The sequence below is a fragment of the Labeo rohita genome, chromosome 3, assembly GCF_022985175.1.
Source record: "Labeo rohita strain BAU-BD-2019 chromosome 3, IGBB_LRoh.1.0, whole genome shotgun sequence".
Classification (NCBI taxonomy): Eukaryota; Metazoa; Chordata; class Actinopteri; order Cypriniformes; family Cyprinidae; genus Labeo; species Labeo rohita.
Window position 1 is genome coordinate 40,373,655 of NC_066871.1, and position 18,104 is coordinate 40,391,758.

The 18,104-nt window shown below is 33.1% G+C and overlaps 1 long non-coding RNA gene and 1 pseudogene across 4 annotated transcripts; both read left to right on the forward strand.

The window, feature by feature from the left end:
* The first annotated feature begins 8,546 nt into the window (after positions 1-8,546).
* On the forward strand, positions 8,547-14,408 carry LOC127162745 (junctional adhesion molecule-like; annotated as a pseudogene).
* A 146-nt stretch (positions 14,409-14,554) lies between these two features.
* On the forward strand, positions 14,555-17,669 carry LOC127162653 (uncharacterized). 4 transcript variants are annotated; one of them, XR_007827405.1, is made up of 3 exons: positions 14,555-14,734; positions 15,902-16,008; positions 17,280-17,669. It is a non-coding gene; the product is annotated as an uncharacterized LOC127162653 (long non-coding RNA). The 4 variants fall into 4 exon arrangements; XR_007827406.1 differs by having other exon boundaries at positions 15,902-16,004; XR_007827404.1 differs by lacking the exon at positions 17,280-17,669 and adding an exon at positions 16,180-16,658.
* The last annotated feature ends 435 nt before the right edge of the window (positions 17,670-18,104 follow it).

Here is an 18,104-nt window from a genome sequence, read left to right on the forward strand (position 1 = left end):
TCTGTTCTAATATTTCAGCAACAATGAAAAAAAAAAAATAGTAAACTCAACATTTTGGTTAAAATAGAGTAAACTTACTAGTATTTTTATAGCAAGGAATACTATTTGGTTTTACAGTCTAGAACACTTTTTTCTGATGTTCGTATGGTGTGCTGTTGGTATAAAATTATAAATGCATTGATGTACATGGACCCCTCTGTGACATTGTATCAATTTATTAAAATACTTAAATCACAATTACAAGAGTAGCATTTTGTATGTATGCATACACTTCATTTAATAATGTTTTAAATGGGCTTTAAATGCATTTATCATGTTTTATTACTTTCTGTTGTAAGCATGAAGTACACTTAAAAATTACTCCAAAATTTTACTTAAAGCATACTAACAAGTTCTTTAATAATGTACTTTAAAAGTATACTTTCAATGCATTGTTACATTTCAGCACACAGTTAAAAATAATACTAAAATATATTTACATAAAGTGCAAATAAATACACTTTTAAAAACAAACAAAACTACATTTCAAGTATATTTTTAGAAAATATATTTTTTAGAAAATATACTAAATTACAATTATTTTAAAGTGTGTTAAAAGTTGTATTGTGAAAATAGGTAAAAGCATGGTGGTAATACACTTATAATATATTTAAAGTTAGTACAACTTTTGGTTAGTATATTTGCAATGTACTATTGAAACAGGAAATATATTACAAATACAATAAAGTATACTTTTTTTTCACTAGGGTTGGAGGGTACCTGATGAAAAACAACCATGGTGTTACATAAAGTTACCAAAAGAGAGAGCGTTAGCCATGGTAAATTTGTTGTTACTTCAGTTTTACTACAAATACTGTGGTTACTGTATAACAACTAATTTGAGCTTTTAACAACCAGTTTAAATAAATGTACATACACAAAGTAGCCTAATTAAAATAAATATTTCATGCACACTATACATTTTTAAGAGTGTAGACAGGTGATGTTGTATGTAGATTTCCACTTGCCTGTAGTCCTCAATTTGATATTGATGCCAGATATGCTCTTCTGTTCTGTGGCCATCAAGCTGTCCTAACCGGTGCTACATATGTAACATGAGACCTTTTTTGTTCATTTTATTATTATTATTATTATTATTTGTCTATTTTATTTGTTGTTGTTGTTGTTTAACAAGGATTCATTTCAATTACCATTTCACCATATTGGAGTAACTACTTTATTTTTCTGTAAGACTTGGTTTTGTTGTTGCAAAACTTGCAAAACAAAACAAAACAAAACAAAAAAAAAAAAAAAAAAAAAAAAAAAAAAAAAAAAAAAAAAAAAATATATATATATATATATATATATATATTTTGTTTGTTTGTTTTGTTTTGTTTTCTGCATGTATGGCAAGCCGTTTTAACATTTAATCTAAAAGCCGTACTAATATCTATTTTCATGCTACTAGTACTTATTTTTCAGATACTAGTATCTTTTCCATTAAGTACTAGTACTTATTCATTAGCTACTAGTGCTTATTCTTCAGCCACTAGTGCCTTTTGTAAAGTTACTAGTACTTATTCATTAGATACTAGTACTTATTTATTAGATACTAGTACTTATTCCAATAGTGACTAGTATTTAATTACAATCTCTCTGTTAAGAAAAAAATAGAACTAGTACTTATTTTTTAGTTACTAGTAACTTTTTAGACCAGAGATATCCTGAACTTAATAGATACTAGTACTTTTTGAATTTGCATTTCTGCCAGTATGGTAATCGTATGTTGAATATTAATGAACCAGCCACATACAAGAGAGATTAGAGAGGAAACGGAAACAAGGTGATGAATGTACTTTTTTTTTTTTTTTTTTGATGAAACCACATAGAAAAAAAAAAAAAAAAAAAAACAATAATTTGTACTCAAGCACATAGAAAACATTTTTTTGCCAGTTTTGTAAACGCTGTAATTTCGTAAACATAGTAGCCTAAAGTGTGTGTTTGGTTGGTCATCGGGTGCCCTCTGGTGGCAGAATGGAGAAAAGACATAAATTGTATTATGTATTAATTTCCTCTTTTTTTCCTCCAGTAAAAACAATGAATATCATATCAGGGTTGTATGTTAACTTTTTTTTTTTGCATATAGCACTGGTGCTATACAGACACACAGTTACGTCATGACAACGTTACTGGACCGGACCATATTCGTCGCAGCGACGTACCAAATAACGTTCCAGCGACGTAACTTTGTGATTCCCATATTCGTCGTGGCGACGTCATTTCGGACGTTGCTGGAACGTGGTGATTACGTCTCAGCGACCAAACTGGCACGTTGTGAGGACGTGACTATAAAAGACCAGATTGGTCGCAGCGACGTCCCAAATAACGTACCAGCAACGTAACTTTGTGATTCCCATATTCGTCGTGGCGACGTTACAGTGTTAAGTTGGTGGGACGTGACAAGTACGTCCTAACGACCAAACTACCACGTTCCTTATATTTTACATTTTTACTTCTCACCTTTAGTCTGGTCCAGAGGATGTGCTCGTACCACCTTTAAATCGCTATATAAATGACAAACTCATAAACATTTTCTGCTATAAAAAATAAAACACTTAATTCTAATGTTTTTAATCGTTATAGGAGATTTTTGTGAATATATTCAATACATACATGCAAACCATTACAAAAACATTACATTCTAAACATTAAATGAGCAAAAACAGTGCATTCATTTATTAATCAGCATTTATTCAGTCAGTTATTTGTTATCTACAACACTAAGCCAATACATTTTGAACATTACACCTATTCTTTAAGTCATGAGCACAGATAATTGAACACATCAATACATAAATCATGTAAATTTTACTGAATTGTTTTCATTTTACTGAAAAGTTTCTCATTACTGATGGGTATAGTTAACGATTTTATCTGTAAAAATGATCAATAATTAATCAATACTCACTGACAACTCCCTATAATCTGGTACAAAAAAGACACTGATAAGAAAGGAAACAATTCAGTAGTGACTTCATTATTACTTTAAGTTAATTTGTTTCCTGAGTGTCCTGTGTATGAAACACCTGCTACAAATATCTGATGGTGATGTGCTTCAATACTGCTTCACTATCCAAAGCAAAACCTAAACAATATTGTCATTACCAAAGGACCATAGTACCCGAGTACTCTGATGTCAAACATGTTCTTCCTCCTCTTCGCCAGCCTGAGCCTGTACTGCCAATATCGTTCTCTGGCACCTGAAAGGGAGGATCACCCTGTTAATGTTGCTAATGTATGTACACAATCAGTCAAAAAACTGCAGTCTTTGTGTTTCAATGTTTTTCGATAGAAGTCTATTCAAGTCTATTTCATCAAACTTACAGTACAAAACTGTAATATTGTGAAATATTATTTTTAACTTAAAATGTTTTCTATTGTTTTTCAAATACAAGTTAAAATGTATTTCATTCCTGTGAGGCAAAGGTGAATTTTTCAGTAGCCTTAACTCCAGTCTTCAGTGTCACATGATCATTCTCATATGATGAATTGATGCTCAAGAAAGATTTCTGATTATCAATGTTGAAAACAGTTGTGCTACTTAATATTTCTGTGTAAATTGTGGTTTTTCAGAATTATTTTATTAATACAAAAACAAACAAAAAACACAAAAAAACTTTTGTAACATTATAAATGTGTTTACTATCACTTTTGATCAATTAAATGCATCCTTGCTATTAAAGTCTTCCCAAAGAAAAGAAAATCTTAGCGACTCCAACCTTTTGAACTGTAGTGTACACAAAAAAAATTTAGGCAGCACAACTGTTTTCAACAACACCAATAATAATCAGAAATGTTTCTTAAGCAGCAAATCAGCATATTACAATGATTTTGAACACTTACAACTGGAGTAATGATGCTGAAAATTCAGCTTTGATCACAGAAATGATTTACATTTTAAGATTAATTTCAAAGTTTGACCAACAGTATACATTACTACATTTAAATGAAAACACATCTTGTAATAAACAATGCACACATTCTCAAAGAACTTACGTTCTGATGATTACTTCCGTCCCTCACTGCTGCCTTCTTCAGTGGTTCCCAGACTTCCTCATTTTTCACCTTTCCTTTGAATCTACACAAAAAAAATAACAGAGAATTTGGATAAGTCACCCCAAACTGTCAAGGTTCCTTTTGAAATCTTAAGTGGTTCTCCAGCTTCTAAAGTAAAGGCAGAATCTGGGGCCATATTCACAGAGAATTTTATCTTATTACTATGTGTCCTAGCTAGGATATTTAGTTTAAAACCTATTTACAAAACTCTTAAGATTCTACAATATCTAACAAGAGGGTTCAGTCAATGCATAGGCCAGGGATCCTCAAATATGGTCCATGAGATCCACTTTCCTGCAGAGTTTAGCTCTAACCCTAATCAAACACATCTGAGCATGCCAATCAGTGTCTTCAGGATCATTAGAAAACCACAAGCAGATGAGTTTGATCAGGGTTGGAGCTAAACTCTGTAGTGGATTGTCCGTCCTGGGTAAGATTTGAGTAACCCTGGCATAGACTTTCTTTTTTGTTAAATTTCCACACTGTGCATGGGTTAGAGCTCTTAATACTGAACTCTCAAAGTGCACCAGATAGACAAATTTGATTTTAAACTGTACAGTACATTATTGCTTACACAAGGCCATGGCCCCAGATCCCCCAGGCAGACCAAGGTCCAGCTATCCTCCATAGTCTCAAAAAAATCCTGTGGAAAACACAGCAAAATGATTTTGTGTATGATTTAGGCATAGGGGAGAGTAGGGCTGCACGATAAATTGCATGTAATTATCATGCGTGTATAGCCAGTAAAGCCAGTTCTTTGATTAGTAGTAAATTTCCATCACGTGCATTCAGCTGGAACGGCAATTTATACATGGAGTCGTAAATCACTCACAAGCTACGCAAAATTGTGCTCATAATCGCAGATGAATCGCATTTGATTATGAGCGTGATTCTGCGTAGCTTGTCAGTCATTTACGACTCTGTGTATTAATTGTATTAATAAATCCAGCTGAATGCATGTGATGGAGATTTACTACTAATCAAAGAATCAGCTTTATTGACTAATGCGCCTGACAATCAGATGCGATTTATCGTGCAACCCTAGGGGAGAGCCTTTACAATGGTCAAATTCAGGCCAACTACATTTTTTTTTTTTTACATGTTTAAAAATGACCAGGAGCTCGGGAGGGGCAATACAATAAAAGTGCAATATAAAGAAACAAAAAAAGAAAAATAAATAAATAAATAAATAAGTGCATGTACTATACTTAAAGGAGAATAGTCATCCTGAGGTATATGTGTTTGTATACATATTTGTAAGGAGTGTCATAAGAAATTATGTTTTTTGAAATTATGACCCAGTCTTTGCAAAGTGAACAAGCAAAGATGATCAAATACCCATAATAAAAAAAGGTAAAACAGCGATATAGGACGATTTTGAAGTTGAGGGAGAACATGAGATGGGAGTTTTTTTTGACATACCCTAACTGTCATGTACCGAAAAAAGAGTTTAGGCAGAGCAAGACAAGACGAGCATTTGACATTAAGAAGTATATAAATTGTATTATTTTTATGAAAATAACTGATCGTTTCGCTAGATAGGACACTTCTTCCTCGGCCGAGGTTGTTTACAACCATATCTGGGATCGTTAACAAACTCGGGGCACCACAGAAGTCTACTAAATGCTGAACTGAATCCTCAAAAAACATAATTTTTTTTATGACTGAAGTAAGAAAGACATGAACATCTTGGATGACACGGGGGTGAGTACTAGGAATGCACCTATACCACTTTTTTTCAGTACTCGACCGATACAGATGGTTTTATTTTTGGTACTTGCCGATTCTGAGTACTGATATCAATGTTTTTTAATTTACCGGTAAATTTATAAAATATTGGGTACAGAAACTAAAAGAATATGTAAAATGTTAGTTGGTTAACTTCATTTATCAAATAGATACAGTCAAACCAAAATTTATTCAGACATCTTTTCTCACATTATCAGACAACATTTCTCTGCAAAATTAAACTTATCATTTTTGATCCCAAGTGATCAATTTAACTGTATGAAATTTTTTGGGGGTATAATATGTCACACTTTTACTTTTTACTTTATTTTGCTGATTTACATAAATGAACTATAGTGTCCTGCACATTAATTAAAAAAATAAATAAATAAAAATGATACTAGTGTCTGAATAATTTTTGATTTGACTGTATATCTTTCAGTTATATCTACACTTAGTTTTTGCTTAACACTTACACCTAAGTTTTCGTTACTTTCACTGTTCATTTTTTGCTCTATGGTACATCATCTTTAATTTATTAGCATTAGAGCTGCTCCATTGCAGCAGCTACTGTAATCATGCGTTTTGTTGTAATAATGCAGGGAACTACTTGTTATAAATCTCCTAACAGTGATATTTTCACCAATAAAGTTGTGTATGCTTTATAGTAAATGCCCCGATAAATTTTATATTTCCGAATTAGTTTTAATCCAAATTATGTCTGTGCTAAGTGAGCAAACATCATTAAAGATCACGCCACGGTATTGTGCTCCCCCGCCCCCTCTCTCTCCATATCTGTAGATAACTTGCGCATTGTTTTACTTATTTGTTTTTGACATATCTGACAGAACTACAAACTTCTGAGTAATGTCTGTGAGAAAACGATATTAACTCGTCAAGCTCGTACAGTACCACATACCGGTATCGGTGCACCCCTAATTTTTGATCTGGAAGTAGACTTTTCCTTTAAGTGATATCTATCTAGTTATGAGTAAATTGTGAAATCCAACCCTGTGGATTACCTGCCTCTCCTCCTAAGCATTTTGTCATGTGGGTCCAGGAAGGCTTCTTGTATGTCTGGATATTGATGCGCAACTCTTTCAACCATGAGAAATGCAGTTCCAGCGTGGCTTCACATCCAGGGCAACAGAATGGTCAGGCAGGCCTGAAATATAAACATATAAGCCACTAAAATCAATTTAAATCTATAGTTGTGCCTGAGTGTCACTGAAACAATGAGGTTTAGTTTGTCACCCAGGATTCGCTGATTCCTATGAAACAGTTTTCATGATGGATTATCTCTTGATCCTGGATCCTTGCAGCCATTCATTTGGAGATGGTTTGGATGATATGCAGTTATTTCTAAAGAGGAAAGAATCAACAATACAAAAACACCAACAGCAGCATTGCTGGTCCTGTAGCTTATATCAGTTATTCAGTACTGAACAAGTCAGGAGCCAAATCAGTACCTGTTTTCGATAATCATCCCTACTCATAATCATAATAGTTGTCAGCTTGGTGCTGCCCAGACTGTCTCTCCACCTGCTGACAAAAAGTATGTTAATTTTACAACAATGAATAAAATATTGAGTCTACTAGGTTGTAAGAAATTGGGCATCTTTTCTAATAAGCAACTCACTGAATCATTGCCTGGTTCATTGGCAGTCAGGACCTAAAGAAAATTAATCACTTGTTTATTAAAAGATTTGTTAAAATGAACGTATCAGATCCATTTGTGAATGAAAGGTAACGTTAACTAGCATAAAAAGCAAGCATGTAAAAAACACCTTTAACACCAATAGTGAGCAAATTTCACAATTTACAGGTCTGTAGCTCGAGGGTAAATGCGGAAATTATTGTTCCCACATACACTGAACGTGATTTCGTTAGCATCGGTCTAATTAAACGTTTAAACAGTAGTTTATATTCAAGCTTACAAAATGGCTAGCATGAGCAACAAAGCGAGAGTGGCAGGCAAACAAACTATTACGGTTGAGGTTTTTTTTTTTTTTTTTTGTTTGTTTATTGTTACATTTCAAACTAAACTAAAAAGAAGGAATACAATTTTATCTCATGATTTTAGCAGTTAACGTTACCTCAGACCGCGACATAAGCGAACCAAACATGGCGTTTATTTACGAAATTCATATAGAAAACCTACAAAAATACAAAACACTACTCTTCTTACATGATATCTAACGTTATATCAGCAAAACGATGAATAAAAATAGATTTATAGCGCTTACCTTTTCCTTCGGGTCCGTCTGCTGGAAGTTGACCGTTAAAGTGACGGGCACGCGCACTTACGCAGCACTCAAAAAGTGACGTGCGCTGGTTTAAATGTTCACTTGTCCCATGCCGTTTTTCAATAAATTTCTTCTGTCATTCACAAGCATAAATTATTGCTATTTGCTAACAAACTATTTGGTTTTGTTTTGTCATTAACTTGATGACAAATATATACATTTTAAATGACGGCATAATTATTATATTTCTATAACAATTCAAAAATGCTTGATTAATTCAGTATATTTCCCTTATTATAGGCTATCCAAATGGTATACACCTTAAAAAGATAGGCTAAATACATGTAGTGCAATAATAAGAAAAGTTATCTGGAGACCAGCTGACCACGTCGCTACAACGTTCCCATGCGACTAACTAGCCACGTCTTTTGAGGACGTGCACAGGACGTTTCTGGGACCTTAGCCAAAATTCTGAAAATGGAACGTTACCACGACGTCCTCACGACGTTGTCAAGTAATGTCACGCTGACCAAATGACGACCAACTGGCGACGTCCTCACAACATACTGTGTATGCTGGGTAGACCATGGGATCACGTCCTTACAACGTTCCCCATGGGACCAACTAGCAATGTCTGTAGAGGACGAGCCCACGACGTTTCTGGAACGTCACCAACATTCTAAAGCCTTGAATATCTCTCTAGCATGTATAAATGGAATGTCAGTCTTGACGAATAAATATCTAACATTTTAAATTGTAAGCAATTTATGTTTAACAATTGTAAATAAATTGTAAATAAAATACTGGTAGACCTATACTATAGAGACCAGGGGACCACGTCACCACAACGTTCCCCATGGGACTAACTAGCGACGTCTGTTGAGGACGTGCCCACGACGTTTCTGGAACGTTAGCCAATATTCTAAAAAATGGAACTTTACCACGACGTCCTCACAACGTCGCCATAAAGTAATGTCGCGCTGACCAAAGGACGACGAACTGACGACGTCGTCACAATGTACTGTGTTTGCTGGGATGGACGTGTCGCATCACCTGCAGCTTCTGCGAATGGAGAAAAACATCATAAAGCTAGGCTATATATATAATGAATGAATAGGCCTATAAGATAAATATTTTTACTTAATAAAACAAACAAAAAAAAAAGTGCAACAAGTAGCTAGTATGCAGAGTTTTGGTTCATTTTTGTGCTGCGCGAAAGGAAGACTGGTGAAAGCGGCATCCTATTTTTCTTTATTTTACAAACAGCAAACCGTTTACAGTTTCGATTATCTGTAAAGAGTCGTTTCCCCTGTTAGATGGAAAAAAAAAAATCAAGCGATTGCGCCGGCGCCGCACGCGCACACACAATCAGCCAAACATATGGGGGAAAAAAAATTAATTAATTAAAAAAAAATTAAAAAAAATCACACTGCTTAATCGTTATCAACGTACTGCCGTGATATTATGCCAAACATTTTTTTAATATGGATATTGTAATGTTCTTGTTCTTTTCTAAATACTGTTAAATTGAAAGGATTTTTTTTTTGTGGAGTGAGGGGAACTAAAATAGCCTAGCCTATGTTTATATTGATTGTAAATATTTCGCGTCGACACCAGGTCTTTCTGAATGTAATAATAAAATGCGACTTAACGTTATAGGCCTACGCGATTTATCTTTTTTCTCTCAAAAATACAATTTCATTTTATTTTAACCATCCAGAAAACGTTTTAAAATATTTTGATTACTGAATTACTGAAAAAAGGACCTTTTAAACCGTTTAACTGATTGTATTAATCAGTCAAAATTCTTTCTCTCGGTTAACGGTTAACCGGTTAAAATGAGCATCCAGATTATGGTTATTAGTTTTATATAGAAACATTAAACAAAATAAGGAATATTACTTTTGTAATAACACTATTTCACTATAATATAAAAAACTGAGCATTTAAGAATAAATATAATAATAAATATAGCTGCAAGAAAAATAATAAAAAGTACACTTCTCTACACTGGGGAAAACTTAAGGATTTGCAAATATTTACCTCAAAGTTCTTAATTATCTTTGCTATTTTTACCCAAATCAGGGTTTTGTGAGCAATAATGAGTACTCAGTTAATGTTATTTCTTTTTCATTCATACTTGTCGCCGGAGGGCGCCCTCCACTAATGAGACTCACTGATGACGTTCCAGGAAATCACTTCTATGGGCAAAGGCTTTCAGCTTTTGCTGTAGATAGACGTTTTACTGATGAAACGTGAATAAAATAAACAATTATTGTGACAATATATGGCTTTTATCTGTGTTCTTCAAGCCATCTCGGGTATTTTTTATAAAAATAAAGTAAATTTAAAATGCAATGCTAACTTATAGCCTTTATCACCATTTAGAATAGTATAAAGTAGCATGATTTCTGCCTCTGTTTAATAAAACCATGTCAGATCACAAAAATACATTATTTCAAAGGCTGATGTTGTGAAGTGTATTTGGACTAAACATATCATTATACTTTTGTTGGACAACATGTTTGTAATCTTTCCTTGTGTTTTCATGGTAACCAATTAGCAAGGTAGGCTAACATACAAAGCCATTTAGCCCTACTTAAGAATCAAATTAATTCAGCATAGTAATGTATTGCATTACCATGTGAACTCTTATTGGACGGTGGAGATGTACTCATGTTTATGTAATGATCTTTTTAAAAGAAGATATCTCCAAATACATTATTACTAGTACTTTATGAGGTTAAAGATATCTCCAAATGAACAGGGAAGGGTAGTTATTTTGTTTTTGATATCATCTTTTCATTTCTGACTAGTAATTATTGCAATAGTGACTGGTATCTATTTAAATATTACTAGTAAGCATTCATTAGATACTAGTACTTATTGAATAGATACTGGTAACTAATTAATATATACAAGTAGTTATTCATTAGGTACTAGAACTTATTTATTAGACACTAGTATCTTTCACAATTATTACTAGTAACAATTTTTATCTTACTAGTCAGATCTGCTTTTTTACTCGTCTTAAGTTATGACTAGTCTGAATGGCCACAGTAGAGTTCAATTAAACATTTTACTAGTGAAATAAAAAATCTTACTAGTAACATTTCAAATAAGTACTAGTGTCTAATAAATTTGTACTAGTATCTTTTAAATAAATACTTGTTGCTAATCAATAAGTACTAGTATGTAACAAATAAGAACTAGTATCTAATTACAAGGTACTAGTACTTATTAAATAAGTACTAGTATCAAATAAATAAGAACTAGTATATAATGAATAAATACTAGTACATAATAATTAAGAACTAGTATCTATTAAATAGGTTAGAGTATCCAATAAATAAATACTAGTATGTAATGATTAAGTACTAGTATCTAATAATAAGTACTAGTATCTAAAAAATAAGTACTAGTACCTAATGTTTAACTACTAGTACATAAAAGTTATGTACTAGTCACAACTGGAATACATACTAGTCACAACTGAAAAGTTGATATCTCAATGACAGATCACATAGAAATCAATGGTAAAATTTTAAATGTTTTACTAGTAACAACAGAATAGTTACTAGTCACTATTGAAATAAGTACTAGTATCTAATAAATAAGTACTAGTATCTATTTAATAGATACTACTATCTAACAAATAAGTACCAGTATCTATTAAATAGATACTCGTATCTAATGAATAAGTACTAGTATCTATTGATTAAGTACTAGTAATAAGTACTGGTACTTAATGGAAAAGATACTAGTAACTAAAAAATAAGTACTAGTAGCATGAAAAAAATAGATACTAGTACGGCTTTTAGATTAAATGTTAAAACAGCTTGCCATACTGCATGTGATGCATTCCTTATCCTATATATTTGTTGCAACTGTTATATGAGTAAGCTGCTAAAATCCTGACCAGTAAAACCTTCTATTCTATTCTATTCTATTCTATTATATATTAGCAGCTACTTTAATGCTGATTTACTACACTTTTATCTTTCATTTGTTATTCTATGCTCTACCTGGACACATTTTTGATACTGAATTAATGTAATGTGATTAAAAGTGTCATAAATAATTAGTTTTAGCTATACATTTCTTATACGTTTTTTTTTTTTTTATTGCAGAACATCATTTGATTATACTGTACTGTAAAATTGGATCGAACATGTCACACCTTGACATTTGGTGAACTGATTCCACTGCAGTTTGTAATACAAATAATGTGTTCATTGAATAAATTAAGTACTTCGAGTTTTAATGATTTTGAATATAATATAAGAAAAAAATATACTATATTATGAATAGATTATTTGTTTTATTTTATCTCTTTTTTTTTTTTTTTCACTTTATAGGGTTGATTGTTCATGGTCCCTCTGGTCGTCTGGTTGCTCCTCTGGGATCTTCAGTGGTTTTGCCCTGTTATGTCAGTGAACTCTTACTAATGAAGGGTCTGAAGGTGGAATGGAGAAAAACAGACTCAGGGACTCTGGTTCATCTGTATCAAGATGGTGAGAGTCGACCAGAAGCCCAACAGCAGGATTATCATGATAGAGCTCATTTCTTTACTGATCAGATTCAACATGGAAACTTCTCCCTCCATCTGGACAATCTGACAGCTGAAGATCAGGGACGATACACATGTAAAATTTACAGTCAGCAGGATTCTGGTGAAACTGTGGTTCAAATAAAATATGTTGGTGAGTGTGAATCACATGAATTTTTCAATCCCATCATTTTTCAGTATGATTTTCCAAAACATTTTAATCCTGGACACAAATTTCCTACTGTAACATTGTTTGTCTTTTAGAGCATTTGCTAGTATCAGGATCAGATGAGTCCGTATCTGCGTCTGTGGGTGAAGACGTCACTCTGAAATGCTCTGTAAACTCTCCCATCACACCTGAACACAATGAAGAGGTTTTATGGAAGAAAACAGATAAAGATGAACATATTCTTGTTCTGCTCTACCAAAACAACAAGACTCTATCAGATTCATCAAATGAGCGATACAAAGACAGAGTTGAGTTCTTCACTGCTAAAATCCCCAAAGGAAACTTTTCTCTCAGACTGAAGAGTGTCAGAACTGAGGATAAAGGAGTTTACATGTGTCAAGTGTTTGCTGGAGGACTTTCAGCCAATGCAACTATTGTCCTGGAGACGTTGGGTGAGTATTTGATAAATACGTATATAAATACTCAATAACTGGTGCCTAAATTTGCACAAATAAGCAATATTTACTTTTCAGGGCAATATAAAGCACAATGCACCCCATAACTCTTGTATTCAGTAACTAATGTCTGTGTTTAATAGGTTTCTCTGTTTAACACATAATGGTGTTGATTCTCTGCGTTTCTGCATCTGGATCTGCACTTTTGCTCTGCTGCCTGATCTACTGCAGGTCACCATATAAAGGTATACATATTATCACTTGCTGTAGTTCATTTGGAACTTGAAAGCTGTCTAGAAATGAATTGACAAGCCAAAGTCAAAGCAAATAAGTGCAATTAAGTTATAAAACTTGCACAACTTACATAGTCCAGTAGCTGCTGAAAGACACCTCACCACACATAACAAATGTAACACATTTAAAGAATTATAGAACAATATTTAATTGAAACCCTAACTGTCTCTCCAAACACAGCTCTGTGTAGTTGTTTCACTTTTTCTAAATACACAGTATATGTGCAATCAATCAATTATCCCTTCAATAATCAATCAATCAATCAATCAATTAAATAAATCAATAAACAACTATTCTCTCAAATGAATTCATCTAAGAATAAAATTGATTTTATTATTTTTATTATTATTATTATTAGGGTTCATTTAACCATTTGTTCCTATGGGAGCTTCAGCAATTTTGCCTTGTAATGGTGATAAACCCTTAAAAATAGAGGGTCTGAAGGTTGAATGGAGAAGAACAAACTCACTGGTTCATCTGTATCAAGATGTTGAGAGTCAATCGCAGCAGGATTATCATGATAGAGCTCACTTTTCTTAACTTTTCCCTCCCTCTGGACAAACTGAGAGATGAAGATGTGGGAGAATATACATGTACAGTTCACAGTCAGCAGGGACTTTAATTTTCAACTAAAATCATATTGGAAGTGGGTAAGTGAATAAATTAATTTGTAACTGAACTTTAAGTTGCAGTTTTAACCAATACAATTGTATTTTGAAAATTGAGCCTCAATTAAAAGAGATGTACAGTAGTTCATTAAACAAATTATGATCACCTGTATTTTGTTAACTTTTATTGAATTGTTGTTGTTTTTTCTTCTCTCTCTAGGCGATCATCCTCTTTGCTTTTACAAGGTAAGTGAAGAAATATAATCAAACTGAGCCTAATCAAAAATTATCATTTGCCAGAAAATACACCCTCTGAAGTTGGAGTTACAAACATACAGACGTATATCAAGGCATTTCTCTCGTAGAATCCAACCCATTCTCACTCCCGTCAAAACTATGAAGACGTCAACGGCGCCCCTCGGCGTCACTATATCGACGAACTGGGACCTACATTGATTTCAATGGGAAACTTTTGGCGTCAGAACACAGACGCGAAGGACATGAGATGATCGCTATGAAATCACGTTCAGGAAGTCTCATTCAGCACACATCGCGATATTTGCCATCAGTTTACGTGTGCTGCAGGTTGGGTGAGTAGTCGTAAATACGCTGTCTTAATGTTTGTTTTAAAATGTATCCTGTCTTCTTTATTAATCAGGTTAGCGCCGTATGTTTATTCGCTTAATTATATCAGTCTTTGCGTTTCACTGCGTTTAACTAATCAAACACACCTGCTAACTGGAGCGATTAACCTCTGTCACGTGACGTCAAAGACCTTCCATCAGTTTTATATTTATATCAGGTTCAAAGATGTAAGTTGTATTTGTAGTAAAATCATAGTAACCACAACACTTACAACAGTTGTTGCAAGTTGTACTGTGATATTTTAAGTTAAAACACAGTAAACATGATTCTTTCCATGCTTTTACCTCACAGTAACTGTAGCTTTTAGTTTTACTGATATTTGACGTTAAAACGTATTAAACATGACACTTACCATGTTTTTACTCCAGTAACTGTAATTGTACTTTGATATATGAAGTTAAAACAAAGTAAACATGATACTTACCATGTTTTACCACATTAACTACAGTTTCACTGTGAAATTTAAAGTGAAAACAGTAAACGTGATATTTACCATGTTTTTACTACAGTAACTGTAGTTTTGCTGTGAAATTTGAAGTTAAAACACAGTAAACGGGACACTTGCCATGTTTTTACCACGGTAACTGTAGTTGTACTGTGATATTTGAATTTAAAACAGAGTAAACATGACGCTTGCCATGTTTTTACCACAGTAAATGCAGTTTTGCTGTGAAATTTGAAGTTAAAACAGAGTGAACAGGACAATTACCATGTTTTTACCACGGTAACTGTAGTTGTACTGTGATATTTGAAGTTAAAACAGAGTAACAGGACACTTACCATGTTTTTACCACAGTAACTGCACTTTTGCTGTGGCAGTTTCAGTAAAAAAGCACAATAACCACAACACTTATTATGCTTTTACTGCAGTATCTTTAGTTTGACTGTTATATGTATAGTAATAGCACAGTAATCACCAAACTTACTATGGTTTTACCACTGTAAAGCTAGTTTTGATGTGCTTTTACGACAGATACCACAGTAATCACTACAATTACTATTCCATGCTTGTACCTTTTAATGTAAAAAAAAAAAAAAGAAAATGTTGCTCACAGATCATTATTAACATTCTCTATATAATTGTTTTTTTTTTCTTTTCCTTTTTTTTTTAGCTGAGGAGACCTAAAGGAAGCCGTCAGTCCAGTCTTGTTTGTGGAGAGGTCTTCATTTAGAAACAGGGAAGACAGAAAGCTGCGGAGGGAGACATTTGCAGTGGTAGGTCTGTGTTAGTTTTTTCCCTTTTATCAAACATTCCTGCTGTTATAATTTGTACAGCATATATAAGATAAATAACATGTTGTTTCTTAAACTTTTGCCTTGTCCAAATACTCACACTTGCAGTTTTGCACCTTGTCTAATTATATGACGTATTTCCTGTTTTTGGCCCAAGTGTTGAAGTGAACATGAAAACCACAAGTGTGTGTTGAACTTTTCATTACCTGACGGGATGCACTTGTAGTGTGGTAAAAATGTGAGTGTTTACAGAGATTTATTTTTAGTTTCAACTTTGCATTTTAAAATAAACTTCTAAATGTCTGTTCAGTATCTCCCTATAACAGATGTCAATTTAATTTGTGGTGCTTCTAATTAAGTGATAAATAAGCAGTAGCAAATGATGTACAAAATAAATATTCTTCTTTTTGCATAAAACATGCAACACTTTGTTTTACTACCAAATTATTTGTAATATCTAATTATTATAATTATTATTCATTTTTAACTTACATTGGAAAGTTTTCCGGTTCTCTCGCAAGATCTCACGATTTATTCCAAAACATGATGCACGATGGGATACGCTAAGCCTCCTGAGCAGTATTTAAAATGGTGTGGATTTAGTGTGCTTTAAGGGCACTGCAGTTTGGCATCATTAAGACCTGGGACAGTCTTGACGCACGCACTTCCTGTCACATGCATGTGCTATAAAGTGGCCAAGACCGCAAGTGTGGGTAATTGGACTGGCTAAAAGTTTTAAAAATGCCCCATTAGTACATCAAAGTCTTAATAATTCAATAATTCAGCTGAACACTTCTATGATATTGTACAAGTGTACTTGTAGACAGTCCTGCAACGTTTACTCTACTGCTCATTGCCTCAGTCCCTGTACAGTCTCATTTGACACTATCACAATATTTGTAAATCAGTTGTGCCCCTTTTTGGAAAGCAGTCAGATGCCCCACACAGTCAGAAACTTTATATTGTCCATTGACTTCTTAATAAATTACTTCAAATGGGCCCCGTCAGCTCATTGTCCAACATTACATGATGTCTCTCTGCACCTCGTAATTTATCTGTTTCCACGAGTGGAAATGCTAGTTTGATGTATCCGGTTAGCATGTGAACATGTTTAAAAGAATTAGATATGAAGCTTGCTATTAATGACTTACTCTTAATAATGGATGCATGTAAAATTTGATTATACAGCATCTCTGCAGATGTTATAAACTAACATGTTGTATGTAATGTAATATTTCCTTTCTTTCTGTCTTACAGGGTTTCTTGCAGATAACGCTGTCCTTCTCCATCATGCACAAGGCCCTCTTTAACTTTTTATCCCCCACACATACAGAAATGGCACCAGCTCAATATTAGGACTTTGCAGGGTTTTTTATTTCAGAAGATGCAACTTTGTTTTAATTATAAGCTTATAATAAATACATTTGACCTTCCAGCAACCCATATGCAGTATACAGAACCAGTAATGAAAACAATAGTTAAAAATAGTCTTTTTCATATTGATGAAGCTTTGTGCTCTTATTTTTTTAAGCCTCATAAACTTTACTTGGTGTCTTCCTAATGGTTTTATCACAAAATTATATTTTTCATGATGCTATTGTCAAATGTATATTTCTGTGTTTGTATGTAGCAGGTGTTTCTTCCATTGTTCAGTTTAGTTGGTGTAATAAGTAATGTTTATTTGGTGCTGTGCTGATTTTTATAGATTTTCATGGAGTTTTGTAGATGATATGACACACTTGACATGCATGACTTCATGGTGTTATTCTGTCATATGTTTTGATGTTAGTTTGAAACATTTACATGTGTTGTCAGTTTAAGTTTTTAAGAAAATGCATTTGTTTCCAGTGCTCTCTGAAAGACATACACTATATGTACTGTTTTGTTTTTGTTATTAGTTATCGTTTACAATTATAATTATCACTAACAATTTTAATTAGCTTTGCATTTAGTCACAATAAATGTATTACAGTTAAAAATGTACAATGTTGTTCTTAATAATTGCTTGCCTTTTAGTTTATTTATTTATTTATTTATTTATTTTTATTTTTAGAGAAGACAATAAAATATTTTGTGAAGGTT